Source organism: Zonotrichia leucophrys, chromosome 2 (genome assembly GCF_028769735.1).
Source record: "Zonotrichia leucophrys gambelii isolate GWCS_2022_RI chromosome 2, RI_Zleu_2.0, whole genome shotgun sequence".
Lineage (NCBI taxonomy): Eukaryota > Metazoa > Chordata > Aves > Passeriformes > Passerellidae > Zonotrichia > Zonotrichia leucophrys.
Window position 1 is genome coordinate 18,569,907 of NC_088171.1, and position 27,736 is coordinate 18,597,642.

General features: G+C 39.1%; 1 protein-coding gene across 8 annotated transcripts in view; it reads right to left on the reverse strand.

The window, feature by feature from the left end:
* KIAA1217 (KIAA1217 ortholog) overlaps window positions 1-27,736 on the reverse strand; it is a 356,974-nt gene that overhangs the window by 217,424 nt on the left and 111,814 nt on the right. For 3 of the 8 annotated variants that reach the window (XM_064704118.1, XM_064704119.1, XM_064704121.1), the window contains exon 1: window positions 12,410-12,534. The exons of 4 other annotated variants lie outside the window; for them this stretch is intronic. The gene's annotated coding sequence lies outside the window, so the exon portion shown is untranslated. Of the gene's footprint in view, window positions 1-12,409; window positions 12,553-27,736 lie in introns of those variants that run through there. One more of the 8 variants, XM_064704106.1, reaches the window with a different exon arrangement.

Sequence of the window (27,736 nt, forward strand, 5' to 3'; positions counted from 1 at the left end):
TCAATGTTATTTACTATCATTACACAGACACCTGCTCAGCAGGCACATCCAATACAGCATCAGTGCCCTCCCCACAGCTCAGCCTTGCAGCTCATCAGGTGCTCGGGGGACAGTGGCACATGGGACAGGCTGCAGACAGAGCTCCCTCCCTGCTGCCCAGGGGACACAGACACACGTCCTGGCCCCCCTTGGCTGGTGAAACGGGAGTGTGCAGCCACCAGAGGGTACCTGGCTGAGGAAATGTGCTCTCCAGCTCCTCGCCTGTCCAGAGGGCTGCAACAGGGCTGATTACACACAGTAACAGTGCTCAGGCTGCCTGCTGCCGACAGATGAAGGGCTCCCCAGCTCCTACAGACAGATGAAGGTGAGACCAAAACCAGACAGATAAATAAGGAATTGCATTACTCCTACTGTGCAAGAATTTTCTTAAGGCCAGGAGAAACCATAAATCTTGTTTGCTGTCAAACAAAGCCTAAGCACTCTGTAGCCTATACACTGAGTGAATAGATGAGTGACCAGTTAAATCTACTAGTGCAAGTCACTCTTCTTCCCCTCCTTACAGCTGGCTGCTTCACATATCAAGACACATCAAAAAACTGAAATCCACATATCTATGAGTATGGACTACTCAATAGAACTGCTGAATACACATCACTTTGGTTAAGCAAAATCATGTGATAATTAAAAATATTTATGACAATGTTTAGTACCAATGCAGATAGGGTGCATTTCATACTGATTGCATCATCCAAACCCACTATTTTTTTTAGTTCTTTGGGGGTTTTTGCTCTGTTGGAAATAAGGTTTATGACAGTTTCACAGCACTTCCCTTCTGAAAAAGTGTATAAATATCTTGTGTAACTATCAAGCATCCTAAAAATGCTGCTGATTTTACAAGGCTTGCCTGTGCAAAGATCACATAATAAGTGGTAAGGGTGCTTGCTTTCTTTACCTCTAGTCTATATAAGTCCTGTTTCAGTGAACTAAGAAAGTAAAACAGAAAAGCTCAGAGCTCACATGTACTTCTTTCAAGCCTTAGAAACATCTAATCACAAAATTAAAGCTGAAGTACTTGGAACTTGTTTTGAAGTTACTGAATGTATTCTTTTGAAAATCACTGAAGACTAAAAAGGTATTTATATCAATTTCTGTACAAGTAATTTTGTGGTAATTTAAAAGAGATCTTACACGGTATTTTTATCATCTTCAACACAAGTGCTATCAGATGCTCATTCAGTTTTTCCTTTGAAAATATCAGTAATGTTGTCTGCATGTATATCACCTTTCATTTAAAAAATTCATAATCCTTTACAAGGGCTTCAAGTATTTCAACCATGTATCATCATGCTGAAAAGAAAACACAGATTCTGCCACCAATTTTGTTGAGAATTCAGCTTCCAAAGAAGCTCCTAACACACACCTCATCCCCTTCCTTTACAGCACTTTTAATCCACCAAGCAACCCCTGCCCCAAAAGGCACCCATGGCATGACTGAGGTAAGGCAGTCCTGGCTGTTCCATCCATAGGCACAGGCTGTGTCTGTATTTCCACTGACCAAAACACGTATTTTTTAAACAAATCTTCTGATCAGGGATGCACAGTCCTGGCAATGAGCAGATTGCCATTCCACACTGACACTGCCCACAGGCCAGGCAGCGGCCACTTCATCACATCTTCATGGCAGCTACAGCAAACATATGCATAGAAAAGGATTCAAACTGTAAGTGGACCTGTACCTGCTCTTAATGTCCTCTAAGCAAACTTACAGATGAAAATAATAAATTTACTTACAATCGTTTTAGAAGGTTAAGAAACTCTCTCTAGAGATAGTTCTGTCACAATCTACAGGATTTTCATCTCACGTGTTAGCTTTTTCAATGATGCAAGAATATCTAGTACCATCAGCTGGCTGCATTTCCTTACTGCTACAGAATACAATGTGCCTCCTGGAGAGATAAGGACACTTGGGTAAACTTCCTCTCATATCTCTCCAGAACAGTGTCTGACAAACTCCTGAGTGCCTGGGCTCATCAGCCACACATCCTATCAGCATCATTTTAAAATGGTCAGTAACTATTGGATTTGGCTTCCAAACATGTAACATGACAACACTTCTGCTTGAGAGATGACATTTTATCAGAATTATTATATGAAATAAATAGATATATGTTCTATGGGATATAAAGATATGAGTTGTTGCATGCCATTGAGCAGCACAGAACAGCTCCAGCTGTCAGGAATGTCAATGTACTGATAAGCATTACAGAACTTTTTGAGGAAGATAAAAACCAACTGGTGTTAGGACTGTGAGCTTAAACATGCTGTGATGAAGAATGAAAATTAAGGCTGCACCTGCTATTTTCTACCAATATTTTCACAGAGGGTTTGGAAAAATCTCTATCACGTCATCTGGAATAAGGCCTGTGCTTATGGACAGAGCAGAGACTAAAGAAAAATCAGTGCTTTTAGCTGTAACTTGTCATTTAAAATTTAACTCCTGTGTTACTATTGAGAGGAAATACAGAAATCTTTATTAAACTGGTACTGTAGTTCACATCTGTGTATCTTCAGGGGTCAGCTGTGATGGAGCAATGTTCTCTATCATGCAGCAATGTTCTTTACCATGCACTAGGGAAGCAGCCTGGAACATTACACATTTTTCTCCTAAAGCTTTTGGCTTTGCACTGGTGGAAATTTCCTTCTTTTGACAAAATATGAGTTTCTGAATTTTCAGTGATTAGCTGACTAAAAAAGAAATTAAAAGGCAGTCCATTTTTGACTTGAAAAATTACAGTTTTCATTCAAGGCTGAACAGGAATTACTAAATACAGAAGATGACTACAGGCCACCATTTTTATCTCTGGATGCATAGTTTACATTTAGCACATGAGTAAAAGGAGAGATCAAGGCTATTGCCACTGGTATTCAGTCCTTGAAACAGGAGGATATTGCTAAATTAAGCTCCTAGATGATTTCAGGGAGTAGTTCCATGGCATCCAGGATGAGGCAGCAACTCCTAACACCCCCAGAACAAACAACAACATCAGCATTAATGTTAGAAGAGGTCATGTCAGTAAGGCACCCACGGGGATTTCATGCAACTAGGAACACCACTGAAATCTTTAATTTACACTCCATTAAAATAACTTGCCAGTTAAGCAGGAAGGAATTGTTTTGTCTGCTCCAAACGACCCAGCTAACAAGCAGCAGCTGCCCTGATGCTGTGGATCACCATTCCCTAATTTCAGCAGTTGTGAAGACAAGCACTGCAGTGGGTTACTTAGAATGAGTCTCTACAATTCCATCATAACTTGCCAGCAAAGACTGGTTTGTAAGAATGTGGAAAACAAACAAACAAAATATGACATAAGTTAAGCTCCTCTTTGCTATGCTTTTAATATTAGGACATAGTGGCATCTGAACAAAAGTATCTTTCATGGACAAATACTGTATGGTTGATCAGCCTCTTAACTCCTTTAAAATTGCAGAATTAGATTACTTGGAACAAGTATAGTTTGCTCCTCGATTTACTTTATATGCAGTGATATACATCAATTTGATGTTGTTAAAAACAAAGCCCAACAAAACAAGGTACTATAAACCAACACTTTGTCATCAGCAAATTCTAGTTACACTTTTTTCCTACTTAAAACTATCTCCTGAGCAGCTAATCCAGTCTGATATTCACTCAGCAATAACCACCACCACTGTGTCTCCCAGAAACTCCCCTGGCAGCTGCAGGCAGAGGACTCGTGTAGAGGTATCCATGTGCATGTGCCCAAACATTCCAAAGGATGCTCTGGTGCCAGAACCTATTTAAACCATCATTAAAGAACAATTTTAACTGCTTGCGTGATCTGGAAGGATTTCTGAGGTTGTGTAGAGACAGCTTTCCATGTTAGTAGTCTGATTTGCCTAAAAGCTGCAGCTTTCCCCCACACCAAGGCTCTTGCCCAGCCATGCAGCATGCAAACCATTGCAGAACACAGGGCTGTGAGCTACAGAGCCCTGCAAAGGAAGAGCTCAGTTAGTTCTAAGATGTCAAGACAGCATTCAAAGTGATACTTCCCTTCCGGTAATATGAGAGGTAATTCAGCACAAAGATAAACTGAATCCTGTAAGTGCATACACTGTATAACAATGGGAAACACAGAAAGGCAGTGGGTGAGCCTCAGATAATGACAAAGGGTGGGTACAGGATCAGTAGGAAAAGCAAACTGCACAGAGAGATGTGCAGGATGGAAAACAGCCAAGTGTAACATGTGAGTTTGCATGGCTAGTGCATGAACCGAGTGCATGATTTTAACATTGCCTGGAATGCCCAGTATGTGAATGAGGTCATTTATCATGTACTCAAGGCTTCATTGAGAAATCTCTGCCACAAAATAATAACTTACAGGTCAGCATAAAGCGTGTTTAAGGGAAGCTGGATGTTGGTCTCAAACTGCTGGATTAATTTTAATGCTTCCAGGTACTATCTGATCACCCTCACTAGTGATATACTCAGTATTTATCCTCTGCCCTAATGAAATTGGTACATGAGAGAGAAAGGGGTCGTAACCTCCTGGCTCTGGCAGCCATACAGGTATGGGGAGAGAGGGACCATCTCCAGACAGGCAGAACATCACTGGCAAAGGTACATCTGCAGCCTCAAAAGAAGGTGAAGCACCTTCCAGGTGATAGCCAAGATGCAGCCAGGCAGCACAGCTGTCTGTGAAGCTTTCATGTTAGCCAGGCAGTGCCTGCACCTCACACAGCAGGGCTGTATTACACCTCCTCTGCCTAAACCTCTTTTCCCATGTCTTCTAACAAGAGATGCTTAGAAAGTTTAATTTCAAACAATTAATGAAGTCTGTCTATGCCACATCCAGATGCTGCAGATGAATCTGTATTGGAAGACATAAGGCTGAGGAGAGGTCTCCAAAGTTTTCACTGCAAGGGAAGTTACTCATATGCTGAAGCTGTAGCAAGGACCTTAGCATGTTCACAAACTCAAAGTATGAGGCTCAAGATAAATTTTATCTAGGGCAGGACACAACCTCAACCTATGTCAGCAAGAGATGGCCATCATAAAACTTATTTCCCAGTAATAGTACAGCTTTGCCTGCTCTTAAATGCCTGGATCCTAATACCCTGGATGTGTTCAGCCAGCTAGCTGTGCATTCCAGATGTTTTTTCATGTGTCTGCAGATTTGCCTTTTTTTTTTTTTTAACTGGTTCATGACTGGGCCCAGAATGTTTTTCCTCTCCTTAAAATGAACAGCAGGCCTGAGTGACTACTTATTGCCAGAGGAAGGGCAAAGAAAAGATGGATCCATTACTCAATGGGAAAAGACAGTTTTTAACAAATGGTGTGGGGAAAGCAGAATTTTGAATGCCTTTCTCATATCAGACTTCAAGAAGAGGGTGAGCTGTGACCATGTGTCTTCCATAATTAATACCAGCAAGAAAATCTAAAAAGGAAAGGAATGAAACCAGACAGTGTGCTGGGATCTTACAGATCGCATCCTAGGGCACTACAAGAACTAACAGATGAGTATTTCTGCGTTCTTAATATTTACCTGAATTCACTCAAGATGGATGAAATACCAGAAGATTTGAAAAGAGCTGATGTTGTGTCTTCACTTATAATACTAGAAAGGATTCAGGAATTAAGATCAGCTGGAATGATTGTGTTTCTGGGTCAGGGGGAAACCCTCAATGCCTAAAGTTAAAAGATGATCAACAGCAAAAATAGCTTTAGGAGTTAATCAGAAGCTTAAAACATTACCATGCCATTGTGCAAAAAAACTCTACTTGCACCAGGATTTATAAACATTTATCCACAATAATTGTAACATAATCCTTCCACTGCACTCGGTGATGGAGGACCATGTCCAGCTTTAAAAATCCCATTTCAGAGGATGATGTGAGCTAACCTGACAATTAAAGAAGTTTGATTCATCACTTAATTAGCAGACAAGAATAACAACAGATAGAGATGGGAGCTGCCTTTCAGCCTAGAAGGACACTTCAGTCCATCCACCAAAAGAACACATAGCTTATCAAGTACATGTTAAATAAATGAGCATTCTTATTTCTTGTCACTGTATTTCAGTGATATTCTTTCAATTTTCAGTCAAAACCCTCTCAAAAGTAGAAAAAGTCCTGTCTTGACATCATACAAATAAACTAACTCAGGACTCACAAGTAACTTTTAAACCTACTAGAATATCCACAGCATTAAATAAATGGATAAATCTGAAAGTTATGCTTTCAATTCAAAATCTAGCTCTTGTTTTGATAAAAGGGTACACTCAAAAATGATACATCCTGTATTAATAGGGTCAATTCTGGATAGAAAAAACCTGTTTCACAGAAACAGTCAGGCTTGAGGGGATTTTGACAGTAGGACTAATATTTCTGAGCCTTCTCATTCAAAATTTGCTAAATTAGTTCAGATTTGCATGTACTGTTTGACTGACACCCACTGAAATATCTAATACTGAAATACTGTGGTTCCAATTAAGTCATGTCACTTAGGTGACATTCTTCCACTGTTACAGATTTTGTATATACTTGAAAAATTATACACTCTGTATAAAATATATACCTACAGCCTAAAGATGTGAAAGTGATATTGATATGTTGCTTTACAGAGCAGGAATCCAGTGAGGAACATTTGAATACCTACAGTCTGTGCCATCTATTAATTTCCTTAATTTGATCTAAACTTAAAAACCTCTGACAGATTTCAGAAAGACATAATTTGAGGAAAAATGAATGTTCAAAAATTATTAAAATTATTACTTCATTTTCTCCAAAACTGTAACCTCTCCAAGATTCCCTCATCTATATGGTTTAAATTTTTTAAGAGTTGTGGAAAAAATTGGTGAAGTTTTTGCTCATCCCTCATGCCCTTACAGCAAAATAATCAGAAGATCTTGAGCTTCCCAAGGGGATGCATAGAGCTCTCCTCCTTTTCCTGCCGGGTCCCAGAGGAAGAACTTTTAAAGTGGATATACTTTCTGCAATTGAAAAATAGTTCTGTAAGCAAGGCAACTACTCTAACCTGGTTTCCAAAGCAGCTTTTTCTTTTATTATTTTTTATTTGGGATTCACTACTGACTTGGTAAACTGAATCATACTTAGGCTGCAGAATACATTCTATTTCCAAATGTTACCATCAGAATTCATGCAGTCTCATCCATAATCTGAATTTTCTCTTCTAGTGAATTATGGGAGCTGCGAGCTCCAACCCAAGCTTGTCCCTTGGGTATGGCTCTCACGAGGTGTCACCCACACGTGAACTCTCTGATCTGCAAGAGAGCTGAGCACACACTGCAGCTCTTCCCTGAACACAATATCAATCAGGTCTTCCCTCTCCACCCAGCCAGCAATTTTCCACAGCATTATAGAAAAATATAGACATGTACTATTTGACAGGTAGAGAACAGCATATCCCACACAGCTCAGTGTATATACTGTGATATACAGTTTATCATACAAATGCAGTTTTTTGGAGACCCTTACCTCTCCATCATAATTGCACAAATTCAGATAATGGGTAAAAAGATTACCAATGAAAGAAAGCCTGCCAGGTATTTTTGACGTGACCAATTTTTGGAGGAAATCATGCTTAAAAAATCAGCTCAAGTATACTTTATGCTTGGGTCTGAGTCATGATCTCACAGCAAATAAGAACAGAGGTAGGCCAATTATTCTTTACCTAAACAAATGTCCAGACATTCAGTTTTCAATAACCATAACTCCACTTTATATACTGCATAAACTTAGCTGGAAGGAGGCATGTTCAGCTGCCCTATTCATCCTCCAGGTGAAGTCATCCTTCAGCAGATATAGAAACAAATTTTCATATAGGCAATTGAAAGAATGTCTACTGTTTCATGACTGGCCTCTGTTTCTACATTGCAACTATAAATTCCAGGAGTTATCTTAATAATGCTCTTTTTCAGCTTGATTTTTTTATCTAGATTTATTCTGTAATCTAATGGCCCATGTTATTTCTCTATATCTAATACTAATATACTAAAATGAAATAATATCATCCCTATACGTTATCAAAGCTATGTCTCAAGCTCAAAATTTTGAACCATTAACTGTATTATGTTGCATATCTGATACCAACCCTAGTTTCACTACAGTTTTTCAGACTACTCTAAAAGACAGTAAAATTTCTGATTTTTCTTTTTTAGATCGCAGTAAAAAACCTGCATTTCAATTTGAAAAATGAAAAGTATAGTAAAGTAAAGAAGAAATCTAGCATTAATTTTGTGAAATAATGAACATTTGTTTACACAAGTACTATATATACAAGATCTTTCTTCTCTGCCCTCATGAATCTAAAACAGTTGCAGAGGAAACAAAAATACTGTAGGCTAAATACTAACATTCTTTGCTTTGCTATTCTTTTAATAATGAACCTCCTTGGATAGCCAACCCCTAGTCTTACATGTGTTCTGTATTTGTAGGTATATCCCTGTCAGGAAATGCTGTGAAATAGAAGTTCCTGACAAATAAAGTTCTTGGCCTTAAACATTCCATAGATATTACAAAAAATGTCAGACAGAATATTTCCTAAACTTTGGCCATTATTCTATATCTATTTAAAAACCATAATGTTCTTGGAGATAATTAGTAATACATATATGGGTTATATGGTCACTGGAGTTTTTCATAAAAACAAAATAGGGAAAACGTAATTAATTCCATTTTCTATGGTGCTATCATTGCTTGCTTCACATGAAGAGAGCATAGTTATGAATCCCACTATATCCCCAAAGTCCTTTGCCCCCCTTCAATAACTAGGGATGGAACAAACAGGTTTTGTCTAGTTTTGGACCCAGCTGAATATGAGATAACCAAAGGTTTAGTCTAAAAGTATTGGCTTGCATTCCAATCACCATGAACTGCAAAGTAAAGGGCAGAGGAAAAACCAGGGAGGAAACTGCAATGGAGAAAAATAGAGTGAAAAATAAAGCAAAGTGAAGCAATGTGAAGCCAAGTAATAAGGCAAATATCAAAACTCAATAAAAGGGCACAGAGGAAGGAAATTGAAAAGACAAACATTAGTATATTCTCTGCTTTTCTTGGAGAAAAGTATGGGTAACAGAAATTCATAAAGTTCTCCAATCAGTAACACATCCCAGAGGTGAAGAAATCCTATTTTAATTGATTCAGTCATGAAAGTGAAAATTAAAAGAGAATAGTTTACCTATCTCCACTTTTATTTAAACCAGCAGATCCTTAAATGATGTTCAGTCTGCAAACAAAGTCCCTCACCAGGTGGGAAATGCCAGACTCAGACTGTCTCTGCAACCCTGTTTCTCACTCTTGGTCTGAAGACTAAGCAACAAATTTTGTAGCCTGGGTCAAAGTATTCCTCATTATAAAATAATACTTCCTTTCTCTTTTAGCAAGATGAACCTGGCATCCAGAGAAATTATAGTCTAAGTTGTCCATTAAATTCATATGAAGAGTAACAGGTAAGTACAAAATGACCTTCTTGAGTCCTTTGCATTAGACGGTATTTCACACAATAAAACTGCAGCTGACACTGACTTCAGTTACTGTTATGTGGTTTCAGCTCTGCAAATCAGAACCCATGGTCTCAGATTTGCACATCCAGCAACTAAACCAAACCACAAATCCATACAGTCAGCCTTCCCTTGTGAAAGTTGAAGCAGCATGTCTGTGTCTGCCACACAGCCCTCAGTGGCAGAGAGATCCACTTTACCTACAAGGATTACTTTTGTCTCTGCCTCAAGCTGCCCCCCTGCTAACAGAACCCAACCTCTCAGGTACAACTCCTCTTGCACAATGCAGGGCAAGAATTCTGTAGAACCCCCCCAACATATAATGTAATTAAAATGAGTCATCATGCTTTACAGTCCTTGAAATTATAGCCACAATTTTGTATTTCCTATCTGTTATGCGCTGAACTTTGCTGGATTGCTGTTAGCACCACTCATTCATGTTATCTCTTTGGTATTAATTGAAAACTATAAAGGAAACCAGAAACAGTGTTGTGTTGCCCATGTAAAATTCCACAGTAGAAAAGAATCCAGACAAGCCAGCTTGATCTCCTGTGTGCACATACACACAACCACGGGGTTTCACTGACATGACACAGCAAGGAATGAGATTTGGTCAAACTCCTCTTCCATGTCAGGTTGTTTAGGACCCCCCTCCCCACGTAACAGAATCTCCTGCTCCCAGTTCTCTATTCCAGCCCCTTTGATCCACCTAAAAGCCATTTCCTACTTTAGCCATCTCATTCAGCCTATACCTGCCCTCTGCCACCTCTTCCACTTTTCCTCTTTACCACTTCAAGACCACATGAACACCTTGGCTGCTGTTAATGCTCACTTGTGTTACTCAGCCTTGCCCCAGAGCCCTGCCTTGTGGCTCCTATGGTTTTTTGGCTTCTGCCATATCTGCTGTCCCTCCACCACCCAGGTCTGTCCCTGCTTATCACAAAACATCTTTCAAATCACTTTGGACAGTGTTTGGAGTTTACTGGGGGTCATCCAGACAGTCCCATTTCCAGAGAAAAAAACCCACACAGTGCATTTCCATCTCCCTTATAGTATGCTCCCTTCAGAAGTACCAATATTTGTACTTCAGCATCTCTTACAAAAACAACTCACAGTAACATCTTGTCTAAATTAAAACAACCATCCCAATGCAGAAAGCCAGTACTTAACAGGGTTTAATTCACACTCAAGAAGACAGTAAGTGTAAGCTATAAATACTAAAACCACATGCCATGCTGCAGCACTACTGATATACACTAAATTTCCCTTTACAGAAATTTCACCTAAAATTCTAAGCAGTGATTGAAACCCTTGCTTGAAGTTGTAAAGCATAGCCCAACAACATTTTGATAAAGTGAGGTGATAAAGTGAGTAAAGTGATAAAGGAACAGCGATTGCCATAAAAATCACATCCCATTAAAAGGATACACTTTTCGTTCTGTAAATCCCACATGATTTCCTTTTCTCAATGCACCAAATAAATGGGAAAATACAAAGGGAATAAACTGCTGTTTAAAAAACTTTAACCTGGTGAAAAACATACTGTTACAGGATTTTCTATGAAAGTTTTCAAATTTTAAAAACTTGACTGGGAAATATAATTTACTATAAAATCAATAAACATTGGTTACCAAGGCATAAAGAATTCTACATCTATTGTTTTTTGGAATAAAGGTTTTCCTTTTTTGCAATACATCTCAAGATCAGAATTACAGTGCTAAATAAGTATGAGGTTCTGTGAGTGAGACCAGTAATTTAAGCCCTCCCACCTCCAGCTTTGCTATTTGCTCTCTTCTGCCATTAATAAAGTGCTTCAAACACAGTTTCCTTTGTAGAAACAAACAGATCATCTGTCTCAAACAAACAGATCATCTGAGTAAGACTAGGTGTCATCACTTTTCCCTTCTTTGTGAAATAATAAAAGTCATGCTGCAGGAAAGAAAAATTCTTTTAAACCTTATTCAGGTGGGAATAAAAACTGTGACCTTGGATGTCATGTGTGTGAAATGAAAGTACAGTTTCAAGTTACAAAGGTCTATAATCTACACTTCTTTTTCCTATGGATTTGGGATGGAGGGACAGCAATTTTTATTCTGTACTGAAGAGATTCTACTTCTTGTTCATATTTAAATATAAACTCTATGAAGAGTACAATTAAAACAGTACTACTTTTATTTCCTGATTGAATGGCAATTTATCTCATTTTACACCATGCAGACTAAATGGCTACTTTTAAATGCAGTTCTAAGGAGTACTGTCACAAAAACTCAGTTAAAAAGAGGCAGGGCTCCTGCAGCCCATTGCTCAACAGCTCAGTGAAAGTAGATTGTAATCTTATATTATCCTCCACATTTGTTTGCATTCTGAAAGCATTTAAGCCTTTCCAAATACACTTGATCTGTTTAGTTTTTATACAAGAAATAGTTTCAGCTGTCTTTTTAGGACCCACAAAGAAGAGTTTTACTTGCAGGGTTTAAAGATTCTGTGCCTGCACTGATGTCTATTTTCTCTTTATTTCCCCCTATTTAATCTTTCTCACACTTCTCCCACTTCAAACCAATATTTCAAATAAAGCTTTACAACACAATAGCACATTTAGACTGTAAAAGATTTTGATTTACCATTTTGACAGCTCAACATTTTTAGCTTGTACACACCACCCAGCCAAAACTGCACAACAAAAATGTTTTGAGCCCTTTTATTTTCAAAACAAATGCTTTATGTACAAGAATCTGTTGTTTAGAAACAACACACACACATACATACACACGTATACCCCATATTATGCAATAACTGATGCTTGGGGTTTATTAAAAGCACAATGATTGCAAATGCATTTGATTATTTTTTTGCAGCATGAAATTACCAGTTACCTTTCAGGAAAGGAGCCCTCCGTGGCACAAGCCTTTCTGTGATTTCCACCTGCTCCTGCTGATGCTGTTTAACCAGGTTTCCTTCGCTGCCAGCTCTCAAAATCTTTTCCCCTAGCCTAATTTTTCGTGACCGGCTGTTAAAATCTTCTTTCCTAGACAAAGGCGATTTAGGAGCTGTGTTAGCCGACACAGGTCGAGCCAAGCGAGAGGGTTTGGACATCCTGCCTGTGCAGGAATGTACCTGCTCCAAAAGCAATTTCTACAAAAATCCTTTGCAGCTCACTTTCCAGCACAGAGGCTGGGGAGTTTGTGTGTGCAGCGCAGCTGGATGTGCAGAGCTGTGCTGCCAGCCCGAGCAGTTTTAAACGCCCAGCGTTGGGTGGTCACGCAGTTCCCCAGACCTGTGGAATGCAAATGTGTGCTGGGGTAAAGCAGACGGCTCTGTCCCGGTGCTGAGCCCCAGCCACGCCGTGGGGAGCAGGAGCTCTTGCAGGGGCTGCGTGGAGCTCCTGGTGAGCTCTGAGGAGCGCCCTGGCACCAGGGAATGCTCCACCTACGCAGGTACAGCGCGGAGAACCACCCAGCTCGGGGTTACCTCTGCTCTGGGACCCTCCCGCGCTCCTCTCCCAGCCCTCTCTCTCAAACAAACACTTTCTTGTTTCAGCAGATTTCCTCGCAGTGTGCCAAAACCACACTGCTTCAGTGCTGCACGGTACATGCCTGATGTCAAGAACATATTTGTCTTTGAGTTAAGCACGGTGCAAGCTCAAATTAGATTAAATGATGCATATTCTCCTAGCACTGTTTTATCTAACTCACCAAAAGAAAGGAAGGATTGACAGCAAATATCATCTCTCTTTGAAAAATGGCCCAAATCCCTTATTATTAACTGGCATTGTTTAGGAAGCAGCACTGCACAGAATATTGCCCTATTTCAATGGTACATATGTATCTAGAAAACCCCTGCCTTCTTACACAGTACAGATAATCATGTTCTTTACTGACTCTCTAAAGGAAAAATTCCTGACCTCAGGCTACATTATTTCAAATTTCAGTTCCTGGGTGCTCATCTTTGAAAATGCCCAGGCAAATCCTGCCTAACTTTCTCTGCCAGCTCTGTGCTTGTGAATGCTGCCAAGACAAAGAGCATTTGGTGACATGAAAAGAAAATTCCATTCACCGTAATTTTGGAAACAACTTCTAAAGAAAAACAACACAGTGCAAACAAAAGAAAACATCAGAGCTACAGTTACAGTAAAATCTTCATGCTGTATTTTAAAATGTATTTCCCAATATCCCAGGCAACCAGTATGCTGCATCTCTAATAGAATATGAGGGTCCATTTTATTTTAAAACTAGAACAAACAAGAAAATCAATATTACACAAGCTAAACCTACTAATAGATATTTAGGAGAAATGCTTAATAAGCAAAAAGTGAACAAAATGTGCCTTAATTATTACAGCCATTCCTCATTTTCTGAGACAGCAATTGTGCAATGCAGTAAAATATTTTTGCAAGTTATTTCTATATTGCTTCCAAGAGTCCTACATTAAATAGGTACTTGTTTATGCTTCTCTGTAAAGCATGGTGTCTATTGCTTTGTTGCCCCATCAAGAATTGGCCAGATTAGGTGCTATACAGAAAGCCTTGCCATGATATTATTCTGCATATTATATTATCAACACAGAAGGAACTCTGAGTGGGAAGATTTCTACTCACAAGGAGAGACCTGAGGGGCATGAGAGTAACTGGGCTCATTAGCAGTGCTCAGGCACAGCAGGTCATGCAGAAGACAATGAAGAACAGAAACAGGGGTGAGATAGGATGATGAATGGAGAATTAATCACGTAACTGGAGTAAAGAATGAGTGAAGAAGGAAGAGAAAATGTGAAACCCAGTATGTATGTGACAGCTCAGTTGTACTGAGCCTAAGAAGTACTATCGTTGCCTCTCAAGATCTTGGACTGTTTGACCAGTTGTAATTTTTAATATCTTCCATTATGACTTCTCACTGTGCAAGCAGACACAAATGCTGTATGCTTAAGAAGCTTTTTAAAGCCATGACAATAATGCCTCTGACACTACAAAGACCTATTTTAATTCTGCAAAACACAGAACAATTGTGAAATAAAATCCAGTCTTGAGTGACAACAAAAATAGTATTTCAGTTTTTAAATCACTACTGCTAAAGCAAAATCTAACTGAGATTGCTGTATATTACACATTCACCCAAACTAAGCATCCTTATCACAGGTTGCTCATGGAAAGAATGATCTAATCTGTGAAGGGGAATCTAATTAGATGGTCATGTTTCCTGTAACTTAAAATAATTTCTAAGCAAAGCAAAGACATCATGAATGCAAGATTTTCCTAAGGCTCTCTCTAGTGAGGTAGCAAAAAAGATGAAGAAAGGGAGATCCATCCATCAGCTTTTGCTAGGAAAGGCCCTAAGTTGTCCAGTTGGATGCTAAGGTGACACTTCTGCACTGAAAGAGAGCAGTGACATCCTGGTTTTGACAAGAAATCTTTTTCTCACAGCAGAGACACAGCCCTGCAGAAACGGGGCGAGTCAAACACATTCCTCAAACATGGGAAATTCCTGGAATACTCCAGTCCAAGAAAACCATTTTCAGTAACATCTCAGTGTCTGATGGCACTGTGTCATGGAAGGAGAGGCTGGGAGAGCTGTGCCTGCTCAGCCTGGAGGAAGCATCTTCTCCATGTGCATCAGCATCTGATGTGGGCATAAAAGGGGAGGGAGCCGGGCTGTTCTCAGTGGGGCCCAGCAGCAGGACAAGAGACAAAGCTCACAAATTGAAATATGGGGGGGAAAGGAATTTAAGGCTTCTTATAGAGTGAAGGTGGTCAGACACTGGCACAAGATGAGCAGGGAGGGCATGAGGTCTCCATCTTTGGAGATAAGCAGCACCCAACCAGGCACAGCCCTGACCTGCCTGAGCTGGGGGGTGGACCAGGCCATCTCCAGAAGTGCCCTCCCACCCCACAGAGTTTTGTCATCCTGTATTATCAAACTTCTCAGAAGCTATTTATAATCTGGAAGCTTAAATATCTTTTAATCTGTCCAACAGTAGATGTAGAACCTTTCTCCAAAGCCCCGGTATCTAAACTATCCCATGCCTGACTGCCACTTCTGGGAGGATTTGCTTCCTTTCTGGTCATTCATCCCTTCTAGCTTCCTGCAGTCCATGGCACAGTGTTGTCCTCTTTCTGTTTGCTTCAAAGGCTCTGAGATGTGAAGTTGGTGATTCCAGCTATCAGCATCAAACCCTTAAAAAAAAATCCCCCAAAAAACCAAAACACCAAAAATCTCCACCCCAAAATCCCCCCAAACCCTGATAATAAACCATCCCAGAACATCAGCTGAGGTTGCTCAGCTGGCTGTGTTCAGGCTGGATGCAGACACAGTAAATCAGGGCACCCTGGGCTGGAATAGCACGGGGATGGAACCAGGGCTGCTGCAGCTCCCCCCTCACCTGCACAGTCCCCCCTGCCCTGGGCTCCTCCCAGCTCTGGGCAGGTCCCTTCCTGCCAGTCCCTCCTCTGCACCACTGGCTCTCATTGAAGTTCCCCAGGGAGCAAGTCTTTCATCAGCTCTCAGGCTTTCTGAAACCCCAAGCTACTCTTTTGAACTAAAAAAAACCCAAAACAAACTCACAAAACTGAAAATAAACAGACCAAAAAAAAAAACAAACTAAAAGTTCAAAACAAACCCAGCCCCTTTCCCTTCGATTTCAGATAACCAACTCCAGCTAGATAGAGACATCATATTGATGTAACTTACCATTCAGCAAAAGCAGTTCAGTTTGTCAGGTTTTCAGAAAGTGCTGTAGGAAGTTTTCTAGTGCTTTGGGTCAATGAATGAACTCTGCCACAGCCTCACACAGCAAAAATTGATATTAAGGGACCAACAGTGCAGTCTTTGCTTTTGAATAGTCACACATATAAGTAAACAAGTAATATTTTTAGAAAACCATACACTGTTTAAAACATTGTCCTTTTAGTTTTAAAACTAACCTCTCCTCTTTCCGGCCTAGAAAATAAATTGCTGCTGAAATATGACAACAAGAATTGGTTAAGAGTTAGCAAACAGAAGGCATTTTTACCATAGCATATTAGATAGGTTATGATACTGCTATTAACTTCAGAAATGTTTGTGCCCCCTGGGATAAAAGAAACGTGACTATAGATGTTATTAATCCAAACAAAGCATTTGCAAAGCTTGAAATTTCCTTTTTAGGGCAACCATGGAATTCTAGTTTACATTTGCACATAAAGAGCTGGGGAGAGGGGAGGATCCCTTGCATGTGAACCAGGAAAATTGGGAGTTGATGCTGTACAGTTCAGGATTTGGTGCTTTCTCAGCCCACCAAATCCTCCCCCAGATTTTGGCCTGCAAGTATCTAAAGACAGAAAGATATGCATGCAGAAATATTTCAGCTTCAGCAGACTCTTTCTAAACTATTGACAGGCAACAACTGCTACACCAGTAAATGGAAGTTGCAGGTGCAGAAGTTAAAACTGCAAATTAATGAAGTCTTCTCTTTACAAAATTACGCAAGTAACCAGATGGCATAACATTTTCAGCATGAAATGAGAAATAAATGTATAGGCACCAAAAGAACAAGATCAGTGATGAAAACAATTTCAGATGCAAGTCACTGATAGGTATGTAATGTAATAATAAAAAAAAAGCTTGGTGCTTCAGAGAGCTACATTTTCCAGTAACTGAAGCATGCAAAATTAGTGACAAGTTAATTTTGCAGATGTTAAAGCTTTCTTAGAACTATGTACCAGTGCTTTATTTCTCCATATATGATTTCTGAAATAGTTGCATACTACAGAAGATGCTCCACATTCAATATATTGAGACACATTTTAAAACATTTCCAGTAGATCTGAGGACGTTCTTGCTGGGAAAATAAACCATGCAAAAGGAACCTAGTCATTCACTCAAACACAAGTGAACACCTCCAACAGAAAGCAAGCTGTATTTATGGCAAGTCCTGTTACTCTTGAATATGGTCTTAAAAAGGAAAGTCTGTTAAGGACTGCTCTAATATAATAGCTGCCTAGAAGATTCTATAATTAAAGCAGAGTTGTCATTTATATCAGGAAATTCTGTTCCAGAGATTTACTACTCAGCCATAAAAATTTAATCTCAGTTCCAAGTCTTAAAAAAAAAACTAACTCAGAAAAAAATCCTTTAGGTCTATTATATTTCCTTCTATTCAAAATTTAGAAAATTAAACCATAACAAAAACTTTCTCAAAGATAAAAGCATTTACAGCTGTAGAATTGAAATGCCTTATTCTGCCACAAACCCAGAAATACCGTCAAGCAAGGGCAATTTATTATTTTATCACTTCTGCATCTTATATTTTGCTTTGGTTCCAAGGCCTTCAAAGTCCTGGTTTGTCTGTGGCCTACTATTGAAGCGTTTGTAAAGACTGAACTATATCAGGGCTACGGTTTTTCTAAAGCAGAACAGATACACCACCACTGTCCCTCACCTGGTGTTGTCCTCAGGATGTCTTTTGACAATTGCTCTTGGTTCCCTTCCCTGCCTGAAGGGTTACAGGAGCCCAAGCACACTCAGACAAGGTAACTGCATTTATCAAAGGGTACACACACCATCTGAAGAACAAAGCAATGGGGCAAGTTTGTGAAAACACAGCCTTTCATGTTTGAAACGTTTGCCAAGATTGTTGCTAAGATTTCCAATTGATGCCAACTCTGATGGCAGGCTGGGGTGCTTCATCCTGATGAGATGAGTGAATCACTTATTCCAGACAGAACAATCCACTGTGAACAACTGCCCATGCAACTCATAATAAATATTTTTTTCTGCAGAATGTTACCTTTTTCTATATATCAGCCACTCACAAAAGAATACAAAATTAAAATATTTATGCCATATTTAAATTAATGCTAAACTCTAGCAAAGTGTTCTGTGATTTGCCTGTTCTTGGTGCTATACTGCTTGGCTGTAATAACTAAAAGTGCTAAAATCTCTACAGTCTTGGTTCAAAGATTTTTCACTTGTTCTGATCTTTTAATCAAATCAAATAAGAACTTAGGCTCAATAAGTTCTTAAAGGAATACCCATTAGCTATGAATCACAGTGGATCATCACTATTATTCCTTCATTGTTAAGTAACATGTGAATATTGCTTTCCACATCTGCAGTTATTTCACATGAGATTCTTAAAGCATTTAAAAATGTGCACAAAATTATCTTTTGCCAAATTTCTGGCATTAGTAGTTTCTTGATAAAAGTAAAAAGTATCCAACTTTCAAAGTCTCTTTTGAAATTATGTAAGTGAAACTATGATTGGCTTAGTTTTTATTGCCACTATAAGTAGGGGTGGGAAAGAAACAATTTGTAACACTACACTGACATTTTACTCTGAAGAAAATGTTAGTTCCAAATGTTAGCTGCTAATTTGTTTTAGCATAACTGCAGCCTTCTCTAGCTTTTTGAATCATTGTTTTCAAATGACCACCTCTTCATAAAAGAATAACCTTTAGAAGATCTCTAACACATCAAAAATACAACACAGAGCTTAAAGATTTACAAAAGATAAACTATGCCTTATGGAAAATCAACCCCTCATGATGACTTGAATGAAATCTAGGAATGAAGAGAAGAGGAAATAGGTAGGAAGCAAGAGCAGATTGGATGTGCCAGGAGACAGAAACACAGTCCTTGACTGACAGAATCCTGTGCATATGGTCAAGGCAAGATAAATAAGTCCTTTTCATTGTTTCAATACTCCACTTTCATCATGAAGTTCTGCATCATCCACACAAGGTGGGGAGGAAATAGGTAAGAAAAGTAAGCACGAAATGAATGAAGGGAGGAAAATCTTCAGGCATGAGGGCAATTCACTCATATCCCATTTGAAGTATTTAAGCTGTTCCTCATTCAGCAAGGCTCCATCAACAGCACCTGGGCATGGGTGCTGTGGTGGTTGGCTCTCATAAGGAGGAGCCAACTACAAAGAAAAGAGAACAATGGGAAGACAGTGGTGGTCCTTTGAAGATGGTGGTGAGAAGGAATATCTCTGTAGGGCACCTGTAGCTCTGGCACTCTTGGCTGGACTACCAGAGCTTTTTGGATGTAAAGAAAAACCTCCATGGGTCTGTGGAAAGCTGAAGGGAAGTAAGCAGATATAGAACCCTTTATAGTCAGGTATTACAATAACATTTATTTGGGGGCTTTTTAAAAAGAAAAATAATTAGTCAGCACCATCTAAACTGCAGACACACACAGAGAGTGTTCTACCAATCCAGTGTCCTTTCCTCAGGAGTGTACCTGGAAGTGATGATTTAGTGAACCACAGAATATAAAATGTATTTTTCTACTTGTGAGACACAATATTTTTCAGACATCCATAAATGAATATTTCAAGAAGCTAATCCGATCAGCTGTCTGATTTTTGTGTGGTTTTGGCCATCACAGAAAAGGAAAAAATACCTTTTCTTCTAAGTCCTGTTTAAAATGTGCATTGTCAGAGTACAGCAAGCTTTAATTTCTGCACAAATTTACTTACATATATGATGCACAAGGTTCTTTCCTGTGTCAAAATTTCAAGTGATTGGTGCTGAATTTGATCCTTTCTGTCACTTACACTGTCCTTACAGTGAGATAACAAGAGCCCTATAATGCTGGCTGCATGGGTTTGAGCTGTCTATAAACAGTCAGCTGCTTGATCCCTTGCTGTCTGAGCAGCTCTGGAGAGATCAACAGTTTTGTTAAACAACAATAAAAAATCTGCAACTCCATTTATTGCCTTTCTGTAGCTATAGGCAATAGTTCAGGTAGTCTGAGTTTACCACTGCCCATCTGAAAAGCTCAGACATTGCACCCTCACCTGCTCAAGCCATGTGGAGAGATATTTGTTGGTTACAATCTGCTCATACTTGCAGAGACTAAATGTTTTGAAATCTGGAGATTTTGTGCAGATTACTTGATGTCCTGCTTTGCTGGACCACATTCGATGATTTATTACCTTATTTACATAAATGACAACAACTGTCCCAATTACTAGCACTTAAGAGTGAGGAGATTGCAGCACACTTTGCTGCAATTGCTTTAGGAATGCAGCAACCGTTGCTTCCTTTATTTCTGGCAGATATTTGGGGTGGTATCCAGTTACCCTGATGGATCCTCCAACCTCCATCGTCAGACATTGTTCATCAGGAACACAAAGAGAAAATCTAATACAGTGATCAAACAGCAGAAAATAGCAGATGACAATGAAGCAAAGAAATCAGAAATATTAGTTTTTCCAACCAAGAAAAAATCTTGAAAAGAACTAATGACCCTATCAATAAAAATAAGGGCCTCTGAAGTATGTTATTTTCTGAATGGAAAACTAAACTGATGACCATGTCAAGTACAATATAGAAATATAAAACCTTCTTTAAAAAAAGGTCAATGGCCATTTTAAAGTAGGTTAGCTCAAGTTAAAATAAAGAAGACACTGCATGACCAGCAGTTCTGCCTAGACCCATGAAGGAAACTGGTAAAATGATGTTTGGAATATGTATTCTCTATCCCAAGGACAACATTATTTACTATGTTCTACCAAGAACTGTCCTCTGATCTGACTGTTCTTGATGCTATATTGGTTTGCTGTAATGACTAAAAGATGTGAAAAACATAGAGTCTTAGTTCAAAGTTGTTTCATTTGTACTAATGCATTAATCAAATAAAGTAAAACTTTGGCTTCGATATGTTTCTGTTTGATCCCAAAGCGTTAAAATAAGATTGATGTTATAAGGATTGCTACATAAAGAACAGCCAGGCAGGTACTTAAAAACACATGCAAAGAGAGACAGAAATAAAATAGGTGAAAAGAAGGAGAAGAAGAACAGTAATTCCCCTCTGCTAAGACCTCCAGTGCTTTTAATGGGCATCAGTCTGCTATCAGGGAGATTTCAGCCAGTCTGACCTGAATTCCTCCCACTGAAATGCAACCACCACATCTACCATGTTATCATATGAACCATAAAATAAACAGAATAATTCAGAAGCTATTAAAAATTAATGTGACAAATTCTGAGAGCAAGCCTTCATGATATCCCTCATTTTAATAGTCCTTAAAATGCCTTTTAATGAAAGGGTCTGTAGGGGGAAAGACTGGAATAACTTGGATCAAAAAAATCAGGTTTCTTACCTCAATAAAAACTTCTTGAAGGAAAACCAGAATGTGAGCAACTTCCATATTTAACATTAGAATTAAATGTGTCTTTTAAATCTTTGCTGGACTTTAATGACAAGTTTGTAAATCATTTACTCCCCTGACAAAATGAAATTTTGCAATTGGGAATTCAAATAACTCCCAGATAATGTACAAACCTAAAGAAAACTACTGCCTTCTCCTTTAAGTATAAAAATCTGCAATGCCAACAGTCATAAAACATGGTGAAAATGGAGGCAGTGACCATAAACATAGCTTTAAGCAAGTAACACTATTCAGGTCTAAAAATGAGACCTTAATGTATATTTCACATAAAGCAATGTCTTCCACTGAATAAGATAATCCCATTATCAGTCACCTGCCAAGTGTGACACACACCTTATTACTTTTGAAGAGTACTATTATATGAAAACAGAAAAAAAAAAAAAAGGAAAATATTTCTTTGATTAGCAATGTTTTGGACATTTTCAGCCTAAACTTTTCCTTCCAATCTCTCCACAGTTTTGTACAGCACAAACAAATTACCCATCTTCTTCCACTAACAGGGACTACCTGTACTTCAGTCTATTTTGCAGCTAATAAGATCCCAGTCACATATCCCTTAATATACAACAATTTCATTCTAGTTATTAAAGCTATGTACTTAGAGATCTACACTCAAAAGTAATTTCACAGGTAATTTTAATTTGGTGGAACCTGAGCATATAACAAGAGTCTGGTTCAGATTCAGGATTTAATCCTATAATTTTTAAGTGAACTATGAGTTATTTTACAGCAGCTGTTATAGTCTACATCAGCCTTGGTTCCACCTCTAGCTCAGCCACCAGACTCTGCAGTTGGAGTTGCTTCTTTGGTGGTTATATCCACTTATTTGATAGAGCATCAAGTTTTACTTGATGCAACTCCTAAATACACTACAAAACCCCTTACTTTATGTTGCTCCTAAATATACTACAAAACAGGAAGCCTTGCAGTTTGCAGCCTAATATTATCTACTTTTATTTGTTCATAAATAAATGAGGGACATGCAAGGGTGAGGAGATCTGGTGGAGACCAAGAGGCAATTTGGGTGAGAGAAAAGGAAAGAAAAGAGGATAAAAAAGAGAGAATATCCTGCCAGCTATCACTGTTGTACTACATTTGGCATATTTTCAAGTAGGTGAGAATATATGAGGATAAGTTGTTACAGAAATGGGCTGTGGAACACAAGAGATGTGTCCATCTACCTGCTGTCATGATTGCCAGGAGCTGCCCTGAGGATTTTCTTTGTGGAGCAGCTTTGGCTCCCCTTTCCAAATGCCTGGCAGGCATTAGGGAAGGGACCCCTTCATCCCTCCCTTCCCTCTGGAGGGCAGCCCTGAACAAGCCTTGGGGCCAGAGGAGTCAGCACAAAATTCACTCAAATCTATGCTCAGGTGACACACAAATGTGATCCCCTGGAGCCTCTTTGACCACAGCTGTGATTACCATCCATTATTTCCAGAAAGTTTATAATTGGCTAATCTTTTTATTTTGGTTACTATGAAGAACACAAAGTCACATTTCAACAGGACACTAATGGAGACATACCATATGCAAAGCACAGATCTCAGATTTACTCTGTGAGAGGTTAAAACCACCACACCCTGAGATCTTATCTAAGCCACTTTTCTTTATAGCTAATATTATTCACTAATCAAAGTGTGTTATTTTACCAATGATTCATAAGACTCTAATAAAATCAAACTTACCAGTTAGACTTTGGGTAACTGTGTGGTTTTACTCATTTCTGAGAAATATCTACTAGTGATGCAGAAAAAAACCACTTTCCTAGCAATACAAATGATGTAGTGGCAGGCTGGAGTGATGGTGTACTTCAGGGTTATTTGTTCAGCAAAAACAACAGGTGCAGCTGGTGTTTTCCAGCCATAAATCTTCCCTTTTGCGAGCTAATAGTACCTTGCCAAGCCAGTGTGTACCTCTATAGATTATGTAACATAAAAAGGAATTGTTTAAAGGTGCATAATTATCACAGAAGGTTAATTTTAGATGAATGAAGAATTTAAAGAACAGTTAATTAAACCCTCAAAAAAGTCTTTTATTAATTTGGGGCAGAAATGCCCATTCCCTTTACAGAATAGCAATTAGGATAAAGGATAAATCAATATGTTTGCATTTGTCAATTACTGTTATTCACCAAGCAGAATTTGGAAACTTTGATAAAGCATCTTCAATTCCTTCAGTCCTTAATTACAACTCATTAAATTTTCATTAAGTTCAAGCTCAGTAAAAAGCAATAGAAATCTTTGATGATACCAGTGTTGGCAGGACCATGTTAGATGCCAGAGATGTTCTTTGTTTTGTGGAAGTTACTTATGTTTAGCCAGTTATGTCATTGCTATATCCCAGCAACACATCAGGAAAAGATAAGAAAATTGTCTTTGCATTTAAATTCACTCCATGTACACTTTAAAGCAATTTTAAGATAACACATAACTTTGACTTGGACTCCTAAAGAAAGGGACAGTGAATTGTGAAAGATATGTGGAGATTATTCAGGAGATTGCCTGCCCTGCAAAAGTGCAGCCTGCATCTCACCATGGCAGCAGCAAAAGGCTTTGGGACCAGGGTAGCAGTGGTGCAGGAAACCTCACAAGGAACTGGGATGCTAAAGACACAGAGGAGAAGAAATTAACTTGAATTCCCACTAAGGAGCAGAGCACCAAGATGGAAGTTGTGGGAAATCCTTTCCCTGGGAAAACCTCCTGCTGACCCTGGGGCAGATGCCAGGTCATACCAAGGTGCTCAGGCTTTGAAAGCCTCCACGGATGAAACCTGCACAAGCTCCCAGGGCAACTTGTGCCACTGCTTCACCCTCCTTGCATGGAAAAGTTTTTTGCGATACCCACTCTGAACCTCCCTCATTCCCATTTCCACCTGTTGTCTCCAGCCCCTCAGCACACACAAGCAGCACTGTCTCCTCACTGTGACCTGAAGGGCTGCAGGGTGCCCCAAGGTGCCTCTGACCCTGTGTGAGCCTGCCCTGCCCCTGCAGCTTTCCCCAGGGAGCTGCTGCAGCCCCAGAGCCCTCTGGTTTGTGTGAGTGCCCGTGCTGGGCAATGTCCGCGTGAGGTGCGATGAGTGCCAAGCAGGGGCAGTGATTGCTCCTCTCAACCTCTTGGTCGTGTCCTGTCCATGGGATCTAGGACACTGCTGTCCCTGCGTACAGACAAACCACTTTTTCATTTGGACTTTTGACTCCATGATTAATGGATTGTCCAAATGAAAAAGTTATGATTATGATTTTTTTCAAGTAAAGGTGACCCAAGAAATAAGCATTTAATGGAGCAAATACAATAATCAGCATGAAAGCTGTAGAAGAGATGTATAGAGAGGATGAGCAACTGAGAGCTGCCCAGAAAAAGCTCTTCACACAGGGTTTTCAGAGGTATTTCAAGGCCAGAATGTAAATTTAAACATGTAAACAGACAAAGAGGAAATAAATGTTATGCACGAAGGAAAAAGCATAAATCCTCTCATTAAGAGAACAAATTATTTGGTGTCCATTTAGTGTCTATTTTGGTGTACATTGATTTGAGATTGCTGCTTTCCTTCTTTGGTCCAGTGCCTGATAAAATGGTGTTAAATGAGAGTCTTATGCATAGTCTAATTTAGTGAATCACAGTTTAAAAAAAGAACTTTAAAATCTTCTGAACTACATTTAAAAAAAACTGTATTTAAACTAATTTTAGATTACAGCATTTCTATTTTTTAATTAGATTTTCCATTGAATTTTAGAGTATTTTTAAAAAGATTTTAAAATGAGACCTTTACTATTAGTCTCCTACTACACAGCTTATCTTGGCTTTAGATACCAGGTGACAAAGTTTTGTGTGTTTGTGACTTTAGCTTTTCAGTAGATGGGGCTGAGGGTGTGATTTGGACTGTTCCAACTTTCTTTTTTTATGCACTTGTTTTTGAACATGAGACAAAAAATTTTATTGAGAAGGAAATAGCTCCACCCAGAACTCATAAAATGTGTACATCTTTGAAAAGGTTAAAATGGAACTCAAACATGTTAACTTAGTACAGCTTCTGTACTATGTGGAATATTTTTTTCATAGCACCACAAGAGAATCTTTCTTAAAAGAGTAGTTCTCTATAGAATTTATTCAAGGGCTTTACTTATTTTGCCAGCAGCATGGAAGCACAAGTGCTTTGAACCCCTGTGTGTTCAGTGGTTAGACTGTGCAAGTTTTACAAATGTTGTGCTGAACTGTGTAGTATAAGAAGGTTTTAAAGCACACATATATATATATAGGTATATATCTGACATTAGTGAATATGTGGTGAATATGATCACCATATAATAAAGTTAAAAATTGAAAACTTTAAGCAAAAAACAACCCAACAAACAAGAGAAACAAACAAATGAAAAAAAAAATGGAAAACAATTGACTTATTTCTCAAATTAAACTGCAACCATGGCATACATTGTCAAATTCCTACCTTGGAATCAGCCACAACAACCAGATGTGACTTAAAAACTGCATGCCAGATCCAAGGTTGATTAGGACAAGAAGGAGGAGCATTCTAGTCCTCTCACTCAGAGGGCAACATTTGAACAACAAATCAATATGTAAGTATGTTGCTGCCTTTGTAAGTGTCAAGTTTTATATTACCCATACTTCACAGGGTAATTGCTGACTGCTTAAAAGCAAGATCTACTTTTCTCCTTCCTCCAAGTCAGACCCAGACCTCACAGCTGACCTTCAAAGCAAAATCAGAAAACACTAGATGGCCCAAGACTGTCAGTGTTCAGGAGGCATTTGGACAATGTTTTATCTTTTGGTGAGCCCTGAATTGGCCAGGCAGTTGAAAATGAATGATCATTGTAGGTCCCTCCAAACTGAAAATAGTTCACTCTCTTCTATAAAGACACCAGTTTTCTTCCAGACTGTTACATTCTGCAGTGAATAGAAAATCATGCAAGACTATATGTAAGATATTACAAAAAGGTAACAGAAAAATATTATTCTGAACACTGTCACTCATTTATTCCTGTGAAACATGCACACTTGCAGAAAAATACAGTGAAACAGAATTTGGATCTAGTTTGTGGCATTCTATGCAGAATGAGGGATACCCACTTCTTGTTACTCCACGTGCACCCTCTCCTCTTTCACCAGGTAGTGAGGATAACACTGATAATAGAAACACTGCAAGCTTAGCACCTCAGCTTGGCAAGAACATTGCTGCTGTTCCACAGCAAGCTGGCACAGAGGTCATGCTGACACAGCAGAGCAAGGCTCAGCCCCTGCGAGCTGTGCCCAGGATTGTGCTCCCCACCAAACAGCTGCCTTCAATCACAAAGCACACACTTCCTTTTTCAGCATTATTAATCTTATGAAAAATTGTCGTTTTCCTGGTGGCTTGACATAATCCACGTGGCTGCTCAGCAACATCTTACATAGATGGCCATTTGGACCCTTTTGCACAATAAATACCATATGGGAAGGTTGGGGAAAGAGGTGATGTTCAGTGTGAGACAAACTAGTTCAGTTTTGACTCCAGGGCTCTGATGAAAACTGAGGACTCTGCTCACGTGGGGGTCTGGTGCAGAATGGGTGAGTCATGACACAGTGTCACTACTGAAAATACAGTCACACAGCAGCAAGGAAGGGCTTGTCAACTTCAGGCAAGGATTTGCCAGCAAGTGAAAGTTACTGGAGCTGGTACAGCAAGAAGAGCAAACTTTTTGAGGTGTTCTGAAGGATAGAAGAAGTAAATGGAGACGAATACCTTCCCAGAATTATTTCATTAACAGGGACTCAAAAGTTAGAGTTTTGAGTTCTGCTCACTTTGAAGCTGCTTGCTTGATACCTGTAATTTCTAGACAATGTCATACTTGTCATATTTCTGAATGCAATGTATGCATTATACAAAAATTAGAGTAAAAAGAACTTTCATCCAAATTGAATTCACTGCTTTTTGTTTACTAAGAGACCGAAGCTTCCTAAAAGATCACACCAGATAAAATTTGAAGAATTTTTCCTACAGCAGACACAAGCAAAACACAAAGGAGAGCAATGAAGCAGAAGTAATATGAAACGTTTAAA